This window comes from Drosophila suzukii, unplaced genomic scaffold, assembly GCF_043229965.1.
Source record: "Drosophila suzukii unplaced genomic scaffold, CBGP_Dsuzu_IsoJpt1.0 scf_4, whole genome shotgun sequence".
In the NCBI taxonomy this organism is placed as follows: Eukaryota; Metazoa; Arthropoda; class Insecta; order Diptera; family Drosophilidae; genus Drosophila; species Drosophila suzukii.
In genome coordinates, this window is record NW_027255927.1 from 5,622,238 (window position 1) to 5,636,220 (window position 13,983).

Consider the following 13,983-nt stretch of genomic DNA (forward strand, 5'->3'; position numbering starts at 1 on the left):
ATTCCACTGGCTGAAGCGTCGGTGGTTAGGTCGAATGGTATTTTGAAATCGGGGTACGTCAGAATGACATCCTCTGATGCCAGGATATTACGCAGGTGGTCAAACGCATTGCGCTGGGTTTCATCAAACGTAATAGAAACTTTTTTGGACATGTTTTTACTGACCGTTCCATTTTGCCCTTTGAGAATATGAGTAAGAGGCCTGGCAATAGAGGCAAAATTCTTGACAAAGCTTCTGTAATAGCTCGCCAGGCCGAGGAAGAACCTGAGGCTAAACAGAGTTTTGGGTCCGGGGAACTCTTGTATTGCCCTGACTTTTTCAGGGTCTGTTTTCGATCCACCTCTAGTAACTATGAAGCCTAAAAACTCTACGCTTTCTTTAAAGAATTTAGTCTTTTCTCGTGCCACCTTCATGTTGGCATCGAGCAGTCGCTTAAGCACTATATCGATGTGCTTAACATGTTCGGTTTCCTTTTCCGAAAAAATAATAACGTCATCGATGTAGACGTAACATATCTTGCCTATTTCTTCCCGTAGCACATCATCGAGGGCTCTTTGGAATAGCTACCTGCGGTTTTTAATCCGAAAGGTAGTCGGCAAAATTCGTATTTTCCTCCGTTAACTGAGAACGAGGTTTTTTCCCGGTCTTTCTCGGCCAAGTATATCTGATGATACCCTGACTTCAAGTCTAGGGTAGTAAAGTATTTGGCTTTCCCCAAGTTCGCCAGAATCATGGGAATGCTTGGCATAGGGTAGCGATCGGCAATTGTTTGCTCGTTTAGTTTCCTAAAGTCGATTACCAAACGCTTCTTCTTGATGCCATTATCGTCAGTCCCTTTTTTGTCAACTTTTCCTTGCTTTTGCTCAGCAGTTCCTTGATTTCGTTGTTAACAAAGTCTGCTGCCCCCATTGGGTAGAGGTATAATCTGTAGTAGACGGGTTCGTCACTCTTAGTTCGAATAGTGGCGATGACCGAGGTGTTGAAGGTTAGCGCCTCGTTAGAGGTCGAAAACACCTTTATTCTTTTCAGAATAACTTTTTTGAATTCGGCTTTCGCCGAATTTGGTACCACTATGTCATAGATCTTTGTACAATTCACGTTTTCGCAGTCAAAGAATTTGAATTTTTCCGTGGAGTTTGCGAATTTTATTACGCTATTGCCTAAGTCCAATGCGACCCCTGCTCGCGTTAGCGAGTCAAAGTCAATTATGGCATCGAACGTGCTTAGCGTATTTAACAAAAAAAATGGGGCGTTTAGCCCAAAAATGCGCATCATGCATTTATGCTTGTCGCTACTGGAGCCGTAAATAGAGCTCACAGTAAAGGGGTTCTCGACCGGCATTACATTTTTTAGCTCCTTTATGGGCTTTAAGTAATTTGTTTGCGAATGCACTTCTTTCAATGCTATTTTCGGCCTCCCGCTCTAACGCTAGCGCAGACGGAAGGTCTTTTGGTTGTGCTGGCAGCACCAGTGCTTTAAGTGGTCTTTTCAGTCCAGCAATAAATGCGTGTAAGGCTTCGTTCCTAACCTCCTTGTTTAGGATGGTTGCCGTGTCCGCACTATGCGACATAACTATTTTGTTCGTGACGAGCGTGAGTTTTCTCTCGACTTCGTCATAATATGCCGTAAGATCGGCATCGCGTTGTTGAACCATCTCCAGATTCTGACGTAGTACGCGTAGAGACGTTTTGTTCGCGTATGTGCAATCCAGCCTAGCCAGAATTGCATCGAAATTTAGCACAATATTATGGGCCGTGAGGAGCGATCGCGCGTTACCGCAAATTTTGTTCTTGATAATAACCACTGCTTCATAGTGGGCCTCGCTGCCTTTGTATCTCCTGAATACCTCATACGCATCTGATGCGGCCTGCCTCCACGACACGTATTCATCGTGGCTGCAACTAAAGGTTGGGAGCGATTTTAAAATGTCTAATTTGACATCGCACTTTATGGCTGGGTCCGGTGTTACCCTTTCATAAACTTCTACTTGGGGTGCCTGCACAGTTAACGAGCTGACCTGGTTTCTAAGTGATTCAATTTTTGCTCGCCAGCGCTGCTCCTGTGCGGTTAGCGCGACGCTGACGGCATTTGTTATGAGCGCTTGTATCATTTCTGGGTTCATTTCTGATGAGTCTGGTTGTGTCGTTGTGGGACAAAATCCGATTTCTTCACTATCGTCACTGTCTACTTCTTGTTTTACTTCCCTATATTCCCAACTCATCGGCCGCAAACGGGGCTGAGTGAGTTAATCGGCAGTAATAAGGGCGACAAATAAAGATAAAATTTGCGTTTTGCGCACGACGATTAGTTGGACAACACTTGTAGCCAATTCAGGGTCTTGCGACGATGGACAATTTTTTTAGAGGAGTCACTACACGGTGGGTGAAGCACAACAAATTTCAAGAGAAAATATAATAATAAGCCCGCTGAATTTATATGTGTAAAACTTGGCAATCGTTTGGTGGAGTCGCTGCACAGTGTGTGGAGTCACACAAAAATTCTATAAAACATCACAACAAAAACGCTGAATTTATACATCCCAAGAAAAAATTCCAGTTGAGAAATGGTTGGAGTGAAGCAACAGGCTTAGCAATCACACAGGCACACTGGACACAAAATTTCTGTTTTTTTTTTATTTAAAAATAAACACATGCAAATCAAGTATATTCACAGAATAATCAAGGGAAAAGGTGAGGGGCAAATTTTCCCATCCGTAATCGCCACTCAAAAATGCAAATAAATATATATTTCGAATAATTGCTTTTGTTGTATTTTTTAAATTTTAAAACTAAATTTAAATTGCTAGCTCTGGCACAAGTTTGTAAGTAAAATTTTGTCGATATTTATTGACTTGTATTGAATTTTTAATGGTAGGGTGTGGAGAATTCGTAGACACTTTATTTATTACAATATCACGTATTGACCTGGATACTACCTTAGGCGCACAGTCACTTACATTTTATGTTCCTCAAGGTGAGATTCGAAGAGTGAATAACATGTAATATTATCCAGTAGTTGGGCGTCAATTACCGAGTGTGAGGGGAGGGGAACGGTCGATGTGGGGTCCCTCGCCGCTGTCTCCAATAATTCGTACCCGGTTGGCCGCACTGCTCTTATTTTGAGATAGGGAGATTGCTGTCTCCAAAAATTCGTAGCCGGTCGGCCGTACTGCTCCTATGTTGAGATAGGGAGATTAGGGTAGAAGGGAACTGTCCTTCGATACCGCTGGCCTAAACTCAGTCCGTATACTGGTTAATAAAAGATTTAACGGCTAAGTGCCAGAGTTTCATTAGTCGGAGCTGGTGCTCTTAATTTATTGAATACAAAATATGAACTGAACTTAAGAATTGACAAAAGCTCATGCATGACCGGATGCCCGTGGCAGACCGCTGACCATGCACATTTTGCAGAAGTCATACGATTGCTGTCAGCCAATGAGACAAAGCCACGGCCCATAATGGCACACTATGTTGGCTCAGCTCTCGGGCCCATTAGGGTGAACCAAAACTAAGGTGGACCATACATGAGTAGTATAAGAAGTGTAATAATAATAATAATAAAAATGATTAATATTAATAAAGGGAATATGAATTGGAATGCTCAGCCTAAGCTGGGAGTTGGTTGTTAACTTACACAGGAATGGACTACGCCGGCCCGTTTGATATACAAAATTATACCGGAAGAGTTTGTCTCATAGCAAAAGGGTATGTGTTGGTTTTGTTTCTTTTTCTACAAAGGACTACATCCGACATTACGACTGAAGAATTTCGGGCCGCCTTCGCTCGTTTCATATCTAGAAGACGGTGGTCAGTTCTCATAAACAAGTACTGCGCAAACTGTCTCGCACACGAGCACTCCACTCCAATACACACTTACACTTACACTTACACTTAGACTTATATATACTTTGTACAGAAATGATTATGCTGCATTTCTTAGAGTACGGGCCGAGCTTTGGCGGAGCCAACCGTTTATAGAATAAAACACTTGACTTCTGTCTTCTGAAGCGATCACTTTTTCAATTCGTTTATTTAAACCCAGCTATACATTTACCATTACCTCCTACCCAAATTAAGGAGAACACATATGTAACTGGCGCAGCCGAAGGCGGACTAAGGATTAAGAGATGCCTACTACGTTCCTGTTACTATGCATGTAAGCAAATGAATAAATAATAAATGATTAAAGTGCGAGGAAAAACACTTCTTATGAAACGGCCACCAAAAAAAAGAAAAAGTGCAGTTCAAGCAAAGAAAAGGAAAAAATATAAATTAGCAACCAAATAAAATGTGAGCGATAACTGGCATATCGAAGTGCATAACTACTAACTAAACCCTAATTATCCTCTGTGTACATCGTGGAGGATCATCTATTGCAGATAAAGTACACACAAACAATGGGAATATTTATTGGTAAAGCCTAGTACTCACATCGACGAAAACCGCGAGCTAACCATAGGAGTGAGTGAGAGGCAAACAAGCGGCTAGAGCTTTTCGTCGGGTCTGTTTTTCAGCGCTGTACTCAGATGAGTTAAGGAAATACCAGAAAAAATACCAGATTTCGCGAGAGAATTTTCGATGAAAGCCGTTAGCCGCGGCCCAAAGAACAAGAAATTTAATCTTTGGCGGTATTCGTGCAAAGGCGATGTGGAAACTACAAATTCGTAGAATAGTTGAAGTGCTGGAGGAGATCTACTACGGAATCCCAGTGGGAAGGAACATGCCGAGATGGTCTTCGATCTCTACATGAACATCCTGTCGGGCGCGTCCTCGCAAAGAAAGTAAGATCTGGCCAAAAGAATTTGGTTGCGTTGTACTAACGGAAGTATCTTTTTAGCAGAACCACCAGTAATACGATCTCCGACGACCTCTCCATTAGGACTACGGACACCACCACCACCAGCTACTTGGCAGCTTAAGCGGAGCTGGAGGACCCGCTGGCTTCTATAGGGAAGAGGTCAATAGGGCAACCGCTAAGGAACAGTTGGAGAAACCAAAGCCAGCCACTGCCATAATGCTGGGCGACTTTCTGCAGCGTCAGCGGATCAATCCCGATCTCCCACTTCCTCAAGGTACAATGTGCCTATTGGGACTCGGAGCTGTAATGCGGTGGAGCGGCAAAGATGGCAAAGCATCCGTGGGACGAGAAGGAAGCCTTAAACTTCTAATTTACATAAATAAAAACATTCGTTGAACATTTCATTTATTTTTATTTTGTGCACCAGCAGGCTCTTCTTTTTTAAATTGCTCCAATTGAGTTCTTTTCCGTGTGGCAACAAGCACAGCTGCTTGACAGTAAGACCATGCCATATTCATTGCGGGTGAACTTTGAAAACTTCGGTCACACTACAAAGAATAATATTTTTCGACTAGTGAAACTCTTAGCCGATCTGAGTACTAGGCTTAAGAAATTAAATAAATTCCAACACATGTAAGCGTACTCAAATTCAATATTTACGTGCAACGTTAAAATAACATATATGGACTTCATGGTAATCCGATGCCGTGCAAATACGTGAAATATTCCACTGCAAATCCAATGCGATCATCTACCAAGGATAAAGTGCATATGGATGGCAACGGGAAAACCGGCATGTAAGAGACCATTTATCGCAGATAAAGTACATACGGATCACTGCAAATTCAATGGATGAAATCATATACTATGAAAAATACATTCGACTAATACTACTGCCCAAAAAAACATTAAATTACAAAAAATTGCCAACACTCGCAAGCATTTAATTTGTCGCAAGCACAAGCAAGCCAAACCAGCCAGGCCAGCAAAACGGCCACAGTCAAACCACTCGATATCCGACACACACAAAAACAAAAATATCGTTTCCCTACCTTGTGCAAACATAAACAAACAGCACTTTAAACATTTATAGATATTTACTTGCCCCTTATTTTATTCGGCTAAAGAGCTAGTGGGATGGCTCTGAGGGCGCCGAGCTGAAGGCTACCGAACGGGTCGCAGGTTGCGGATAGCGAGCGCCCTGGTTCTCCAGGGTAGCTACGAACAAGCGTGGAAGTTGGACACGGCCCGGTTACCACCAAGCCCCCAACACGAAGCGCAAATAAGTAGCCCCGGACAGTCAGCGGGTATCTGCGCCGTAGCAGTACCGACGTCGCGCTTGTGCTGCCGCCTCCGACAAATAGCTCACACACACCCCTACCCACACGCTCTGTACCTACCTCTTCCCTACCCACACAACTCATCTCACCCCGGGCTGGACTAAGGTGTCACTCGTACCGTGCCGAGAGTCAATCTGGCTGGGAGCCCGAGTCATCAAATAACTCAGTCTCAAACGGTGAGCTCAGGCAAGTGGCGACCGCCTGTTCTAATTTAGCCTTACCCGGGTACGGCGGATCTCTGCCCGGGTGGACCTGTCCTTTCTCCGCAGCTCGTGGGAATTAACATGGAGAACTTAAGAAATATAAAACTAAAAGACTGCACAAGACAAGAGCCCGACACTCTTATAAAGTCGGAAGTCGTAACCAACGACGAAAGAAAGAGCAAAATCACGGCTCTGACTACCCCAGTCCACGTGACGTCCACCCCTGCCAAGGCCAGCGAACAACGCAGCCGGCTAAGCCCAACTCGCCATAGCGAGAAGCCCAAGCCTTCCACCAGCGTAGGTGTGGCTAACCAGCCACTCCAACCTGAGGGTAGCGCTAAGGCCGGTCTCGTGGTGAGTACCAGGGCAAAGGAGTTTAAGAGGGTACCACCTAACCAGGCAGGACCTCTTGAAAGAAGGAAGGCTTCTAGGATCCTCAAACGGCTGGCCACCAATCCGATACCAAAAAATCCAAGAGGACATAGCCTGGGCAAAGGCAATTATCCCAGACTTCGACATCGCTATGACCACCAGCCACAGCAACAAGCGAGAGAGGTCGATGGAGTCAGCTCAACCAGCGAGCAAGAAGGCTAAGGTAACCAAACGCGGCACATGGTCGAGATCCTTTGCGGAAGTGGTAAAGGATCGGAAGATCATTGGTGTCATCGACCAGAGCGTTGAAGGCGGTAGGATCCCACGAAACCAATGGGGTCTGGTTAGACGGGCCCTTGCATCAATGGCCTTGAAAGTGCTGGACGAAAACCCAGGCCCGCCACCCGATTGCACAGATGCAGGGTGGTACCAGGGCAATGTAAAGTTGATCGCCTGCGAAGACGAGAGATCGGCAGCACTCTACAAGGCTGCAATTACCAAAGTCGGCGAGGTCTACCCCGGGGCCAAGCTGGCAGTTTGTGAGGCTGCAGACATCCCGTCTCGACCGAGAGCGTGGGTGTGGCTGCCGTCGGAACCATCGGAACCAGAGGCTATACTCAGCCTACTGACCAGGTTCAACCCAAAACTTCCAACAGACGGTTGGAAGGTGGTCAAGGTGGAGAAAACCGAGCGAGTCACCATGAGCGTGGTTATCCTCCTAAACCAGGCCTGCTTGGAACCCCTCGCAGCCCAACAACACAGAGTGAACTACGGGTTCGATAAGGTGCAGCTACGCATATATGACACCGATAAGTTGGCGGCAGACAACCTGGCTGCCTGCGCGTCGTACGAACCCCCGAGCGACGACGAACCAGATCACGAAGAGGCCACCCTCACCTGCTACGTGTCAACCGACTCGGAGCTGACGGAGAGCCTGAAGCAGCTGTGCACCCAGGACACAACCCGACCAGGGCGCTCTGTTCTCCAGGACATAGCGGAGGAAGCGGAGGGTACCCAGCCCGAACCCAGTCCCAAAGATGGTGCAGTTTCTGCAAATTAATCTGCACCACAGCAAGGCAGCATCCGCTGCCCTCCTCACCCGCCTGGCAACAGGCAACATAGACATAGTCCTCATTCAAGAGCCATGGATTGTTGGTAACAACATCTGTGGCTTATCAACCCCCCTATACAAGCTTTTTTACACCAAGGACAAGGGTAAAACCAGAACCTGCATTCTTACAAAGTCACACTTTAACACATTTCTTATTCCACAGTTTAGCGAAGGTGACCTCACCACGGTCAGACTGCAGCTAAACGAACACACTATACCATCATTCTATCTGGCTCACGACTACGAAGGGCCACTACCAAACACCACTACACAACAACTCATACGCACTCACTCATCTAAGGAACTCATCCTGGGGACGCTAACTCACACCACACAAAATTGGGGAAGTACAAGCACCAACGAAAGGGGTGAGTTACTCTACGACTATCTCCTTCAATCAAATCTATTCATTTGCAACAAGGATAATGACCCAACTAGAAATAGGAGGGAAGTATTATACATTTCACTAATATCTGATCCCCTACTTAGCCAGATAGAAGCGTGGAAGGTGGGGATCGAACACTCATTCTCAGACCACTGATACATAGAATTTACAATAAGTCTAGACTGTCCTCCCGCCGAGAACATCACTAATCTAAGATTAACCAACTGGGAATATTACAAAAATCTCCTCAACAGGAACCTACACGCTCCACCGACACACATACGCAACCGTCAAGAATTAGATAACCTATTTAACACTTTTACTGATATCTGCGGTGCGGCCTTAAAAAGGGCTTGCCCAAGCAGAACAGTCCAAACAAAGCACAAACCCCCTTGGTGGAACGCAACCCTGGCGAACCTTAAAAGAGAGTGTAGAACTTACTTAAATACATAAATAGCGAATCCTCCTGGAATTTATACCATACAAAACTAAGCCTATATAAAAAGGAAATTAGAATATCAAAACGAAGAGCTTGGGCTCACTTCAGCAGTAGCATAGAATCTACTGCGGAGGCATCCAGACTCAGAAGAATTCTAGCTAAAGCTCCAGCAACCATTGGCTATCTTAAAACCAATGCTGTCAGCTGGACGGAAAACAGTCAGGAAACCCTTGAACTACAGTTAGGCACCCACTTCCCTAAGAACACCCATGTAGTGGAGGACCTCCACATAGAGGAGAATTTAGACGACCAGATTATTGACAACATTTCAAACCCTGGCCGCATTCAGTGGGCTGTTAACTCTTTTAAGCCCTTCAAATCACCTGGCCCAGATGGGTTCTTCCCGGCCCAGTTACAACGGACACTAGATATGTCCCTTCCCTGGCTGACAGCCATCTTCCACGGCTGCCTTGCTCTAAACCATATTCCAACAAGGTGGCTGGACGTTAAGGTAATTTTTATACCGAAAGCCGGCAAGCCCTCCCACACCAACCCAAAGGACTTCCGCCCGATCAGTCTCTCTTCCTTCTTGTTGAAGACCCTGGAAAGGCTAATCGACACCCACATCAGACTAACCATCGACCATAGCCTACTCTCTGACGCACAGCATGCGTACCGTAAGGGTAGGTCAACCGATACCGCCCTCCACTCTCTAGTGTACAGTATAGAACGAGGCTTCCGCAATAAGGAATACTCTCTTGCAGCGTTTCTAGACATAGAAGGCGCCTTTAACAACGTCACCCCAACGGCGATTACTTGTGCTCTGACCAAACTGGGCATTGAGCGGCCCATAGTGGGACTCATACACACCATGCTAACCAGCAGGGTAGTGCACTCCACTATGGGACCGGCCCACTCGACCAGGAACGTCAGTAGAGGAACCCCACAAGGGGGCGTACTCTCACCTCTTCTATGGGTTTTAGTGGTCAACAAACTGCTTTCACTCCTAGAAGAGGCGGGCACAAAAGTGGTAGCCTACGCGGATGACGTGGTTATCCTACTGCAGGGTAAATTCCAGCAAACCCTTTGCAATCTAATGGAGACAGCCCTATCCACCCTCTCCCGGTGGACAGCTGGCTGTGGACTGGGAGTTAACCCGGAAAAAACCGAACTAGTACTCTTTAAAAGGAAGTACAAGGTACCAATTCTAGTTCCCCCAAAACTACACCAAACGCGCCTAACCTTTAGCAACCAAGCAAAGTACCTAGGTGTCATTCTTGACAAAAAGCTTCTCTGGACTGATAACATCCTAGATCGCACACGCAAAGCGGCCATAGCCCTCTTCGCTTGTAAAAAAGCCATATGGAGGAAGTGGGGTTTCTCCCCCATGATAGTTCACTGGCTATATACTGCAATAGTCAGGCCCATTCTACTCTACGGAAACATCGTTTGGTGGCCTTCTATAGATAAAAACTGTAACCTCCGGGTCCTTCACAAGATCCAAAGAAGCGCAGAGCTCTGCATCAGGCACTAAATACAATTCTCGTTCTCCAACCCCTGGACCTACTTGCCAAAAGCTGGGCATCAGCCACAGCGCTGAGGCTCCGTGAAGCAGTGGCATGGACAACAGGCTCCACGGGCCACTCCAATATCCTATCAAAGCATTCACCCCTACCACTTTATACAGACTACGTCCCACCCATAGTCGACTTCGAAAGAAGATACAAAATTTATATACCCACCCGTTCAGACTGGGACAACCTCCCACATCAATTCGTAAACGCCGTCAACATATACACTGACGGCTCCAAGCTTAACTCCCAAACAGGTGGGGGAGTCTTTTCCCCCGAACAAGACTTAAAAGTCTCTTTCCGCCTACCAGACCACTGTAGTGTTTTCCAAGCGGAAGTGATTGCAATTCAGGAAGTCACTACCCACCTGAACACGTCTGTACATCAAGACATAGATATCTTCATCTTCTCGGATAGTCAAGCTGCCCTCAGGGCCCTCGACTCCTACACAACGAGCTCAAAAACAATCTCTGAATGCCGCAAATCTCTTAACGAGATGGCCACTCATCTGAGTATCAACCTCATCTGGGTGCCTGGACACCGCAACATTGAGGGCAACTGCATAGCAGACGAGCTAGCAAGACAGGGGACAACCGCCGATATTCTTCGCGATAAGGACACGGTAGGGATGCCCATGGCTACCTGCAAGCTCCATCTCAGGCAGAGATTGTATACTCTTTCCAACAACCGTTGGAACTCAATCTCAACATGCCACAATTCTAGACTCACATGGCCAAACTACAACTCGAAAAGAACAAAAACTGTCCTACAATGTAGCAGGGAGAACATCTCCACTCTCCTAAATGCCCTCACGGGCCACTGTCTTATAGGGACTCATGCGATAAGGCTGGGTCTAAGTAACCACGACTTCTGCCGCAGCTGCAAACAGATAGACGAAGAGGAGAGCATCGAACACCTCCTATGCTTCTGCCCAGCGCATAACCTAAAGCGCTTTCAAACCCTAGGTAGCTACACACTTCCGAACCTTGCGGCCATTCAGGACGTAAGCATTCAAAAACTACTATGTTTCTTAAGAAAAACAGAATACTTCGCGAAAGCAGATAACCCATGAGCTGGGGAAACGGATCTTTTCAGAGATCATGTGGTATCACAAGGGGCCCATTGTGGCCTAGTGAGGGGGCTAATATTTAGTCTCCAACCACTCCTACCTAACCTAACCTATTTTATTACAAATTATCACACGTATTAATAAAATTATATTACAGGTAAACTCCAACACATAATAAGAATATATTACAAAAATACCATATAAGAGACATAAACTACAAATAATTTGTTGATATTTCTGAATCATCAGGTATTGAATTTATTTTCGTAAAACTTTCTTTCCCAAAAAGAAATATTTTTTTAACCTGCTCGTATATATCTCCTGGCTCTGAATTTAACGTGTATCTATTGCACCTGTCCGCCATACATTCTATCTCCTTGTTGCTTACTGAAACTGACCAACTTATTGTGCTTGGTGACTTTAATCTTCCCAATATCTCTTGGTTGGAGAGTAAGGACTCATTGGCAATGATTCCTAGGATGCAAAATGATTTTATTGATGGTCTTGTTGAACTATCTTTGCAGCAAGTTAACAGGATTCCCAATCATATTGGTCGTCTTCTTGACTTAATCTTTGTTTTTGATAGTAGCGATGCTGAAGTCAGACGTATTTCGCCACTATCTTTACCTGAAGATTGTTATTATCCTATCCTTCAGCCCTGTATTAATGGATTTTTTAATAATCCTAGGACTGCAATAAATGTACAGCCTAGTTTGTGTTTTAAGAGGACTGATTACGGTAGACTAGTGGAATCTTTATCGACAGTAAGCTGGTCCTTTCTAGTTGACCTTCCTGTTGATGATGAAGTTAGGTACTTTTATGAGATCCTTTACCGTCTTTTTGATGAATATGTCCCTCTTTCCTCCATGAAGATTTCTTACAGCTCTCCATTGTTTACCCGTCAACTATCTTATTTGAAGAATAAAAAAAACAGACTATTTAAACGGTTCAAATAATCCGGCTTACAGACAGACTTCACCAAATATAGTTCGGCTAAGCTGGAATTTGTCCAGTACAATTCTGATTTTTACAAAAATTACCTGCCTCGTTGTAAGCGTGATTTCAAAAGTAATCCTAAGCTTTTCAATTCTAAACGGAAATCTAGCTGCTTCCCTCCCTCTCCCTTTTTCAATAATAATGTAGCATCTGATGATAATGATATTTGCAACTTATTCGCAGACTTTTTTCAATCGACATATACGAAATGCAATAGTGTCATTAATAAAGATTATCCATACCCACTACCTCATTTGAACTATATCTTCAAACCAGTGATTGATGTATCTGATGTTCTTCAGAGGCTTAATACTCTCAGGCTCTAATTTTCACCGGGTCCTGATAGAATACCAAGTTGTATACTTAGGAACTGTTCATCTTATCTTGCTCTTCCCTTAACATTGATATTTAGTCTGTCCCTAAGTCAATGTAGATTTCCATCCATATGGAAGGAATCCTTAATTAGCCCATTGTTTAAAAAAAGGGACAAGTCCGATATTTCAAACTATCGCGGTATTGCTAAACTCAGTTATATTCCTAAACTTTTTGAAAAAATTATTACCTGTCAGTTGCAGCATCATTGCAGGTCTAATATTTCACCTTGTCAGCATGGCTTCACTAGATGTCGCTCTACTTCTACAAACCTACTTGAATTTACGTCTTTAATTACTAGAGGTTTTCTGACACATCATCAAACTGATGTGATTTATACCGATTTCTCTAAAGCTTTTGATTCAGTGAACCATAGGATTCTTATTTATAAATTGTCCCTTTTAGGTTTTCCACCCAACCTACTAGAGTGGATACTTTCCTACCATTCTAATAGAACTCAAATGGTCTGTTTTAATAATAAAATTTCAAAAATAATTAATGTCACTTCTGGAGTGCCACAGGGAAGCCACCTGGGACCTTTACTTTTTGGCTTAATGATTAATGATCTACCTTATGTCATAAAATCGTCAACTATTTTAATGTATGCAGATGATGTCAAGCTATGTTTGTCCATGTGTTTACCTAATTCATATAATGACCTTCAATTAGATCTTGATTGTTTGTATACGTGGTGCATGATTAACATGTTTAATTTGAACTATTCCTGAACTAATCCATCTTTGTATTCTTATTCTATCGGAAATAACGCCCTTGAACGTATTTTTTCTGTTCAGGATCTTGGCGTTCTATTTGATCATAAACTTAGTTTTAAAGACCATATATCTACTATGACTAACAAAGCCAGAAGTCTCCTTGCGTTTATGAAGCGCTGGTCAAGGGAGTTTGATGATACATACACAACAAAGCTTTTGTATGTTTCCTTTGTTCGTCCGTCAATGGAATATTGCTCGTGTATATGGTCACCTCAAATTAGCTGTTACCAAAATATGTTAGAGTCCGTTCAAAAACAATTCCTTTTATTTGCTTTGAGAGGTTTAAGCTGGGACACAGGAAGTCGATTGCCCTCTTATCATGCGAGGTTGCGCCTGCTGGACTTACCAACCCTGAACCATCGTAGAAAGTGTCATGGAGTTATGTTTTTGCATAAATTAATTAATGGTGATGTTGACTCTCCCTTCCTTCTTAGTTCCCTCAACTGGAATGTACCCTGTAGAACAGTTCGTCGTTTTCGTCCGTTGTCCCTGCCAATTTGTAGATCCAATTATGCCCTTCATGATCCTTTTCGGGTTCTTTGTGACGACTATAAT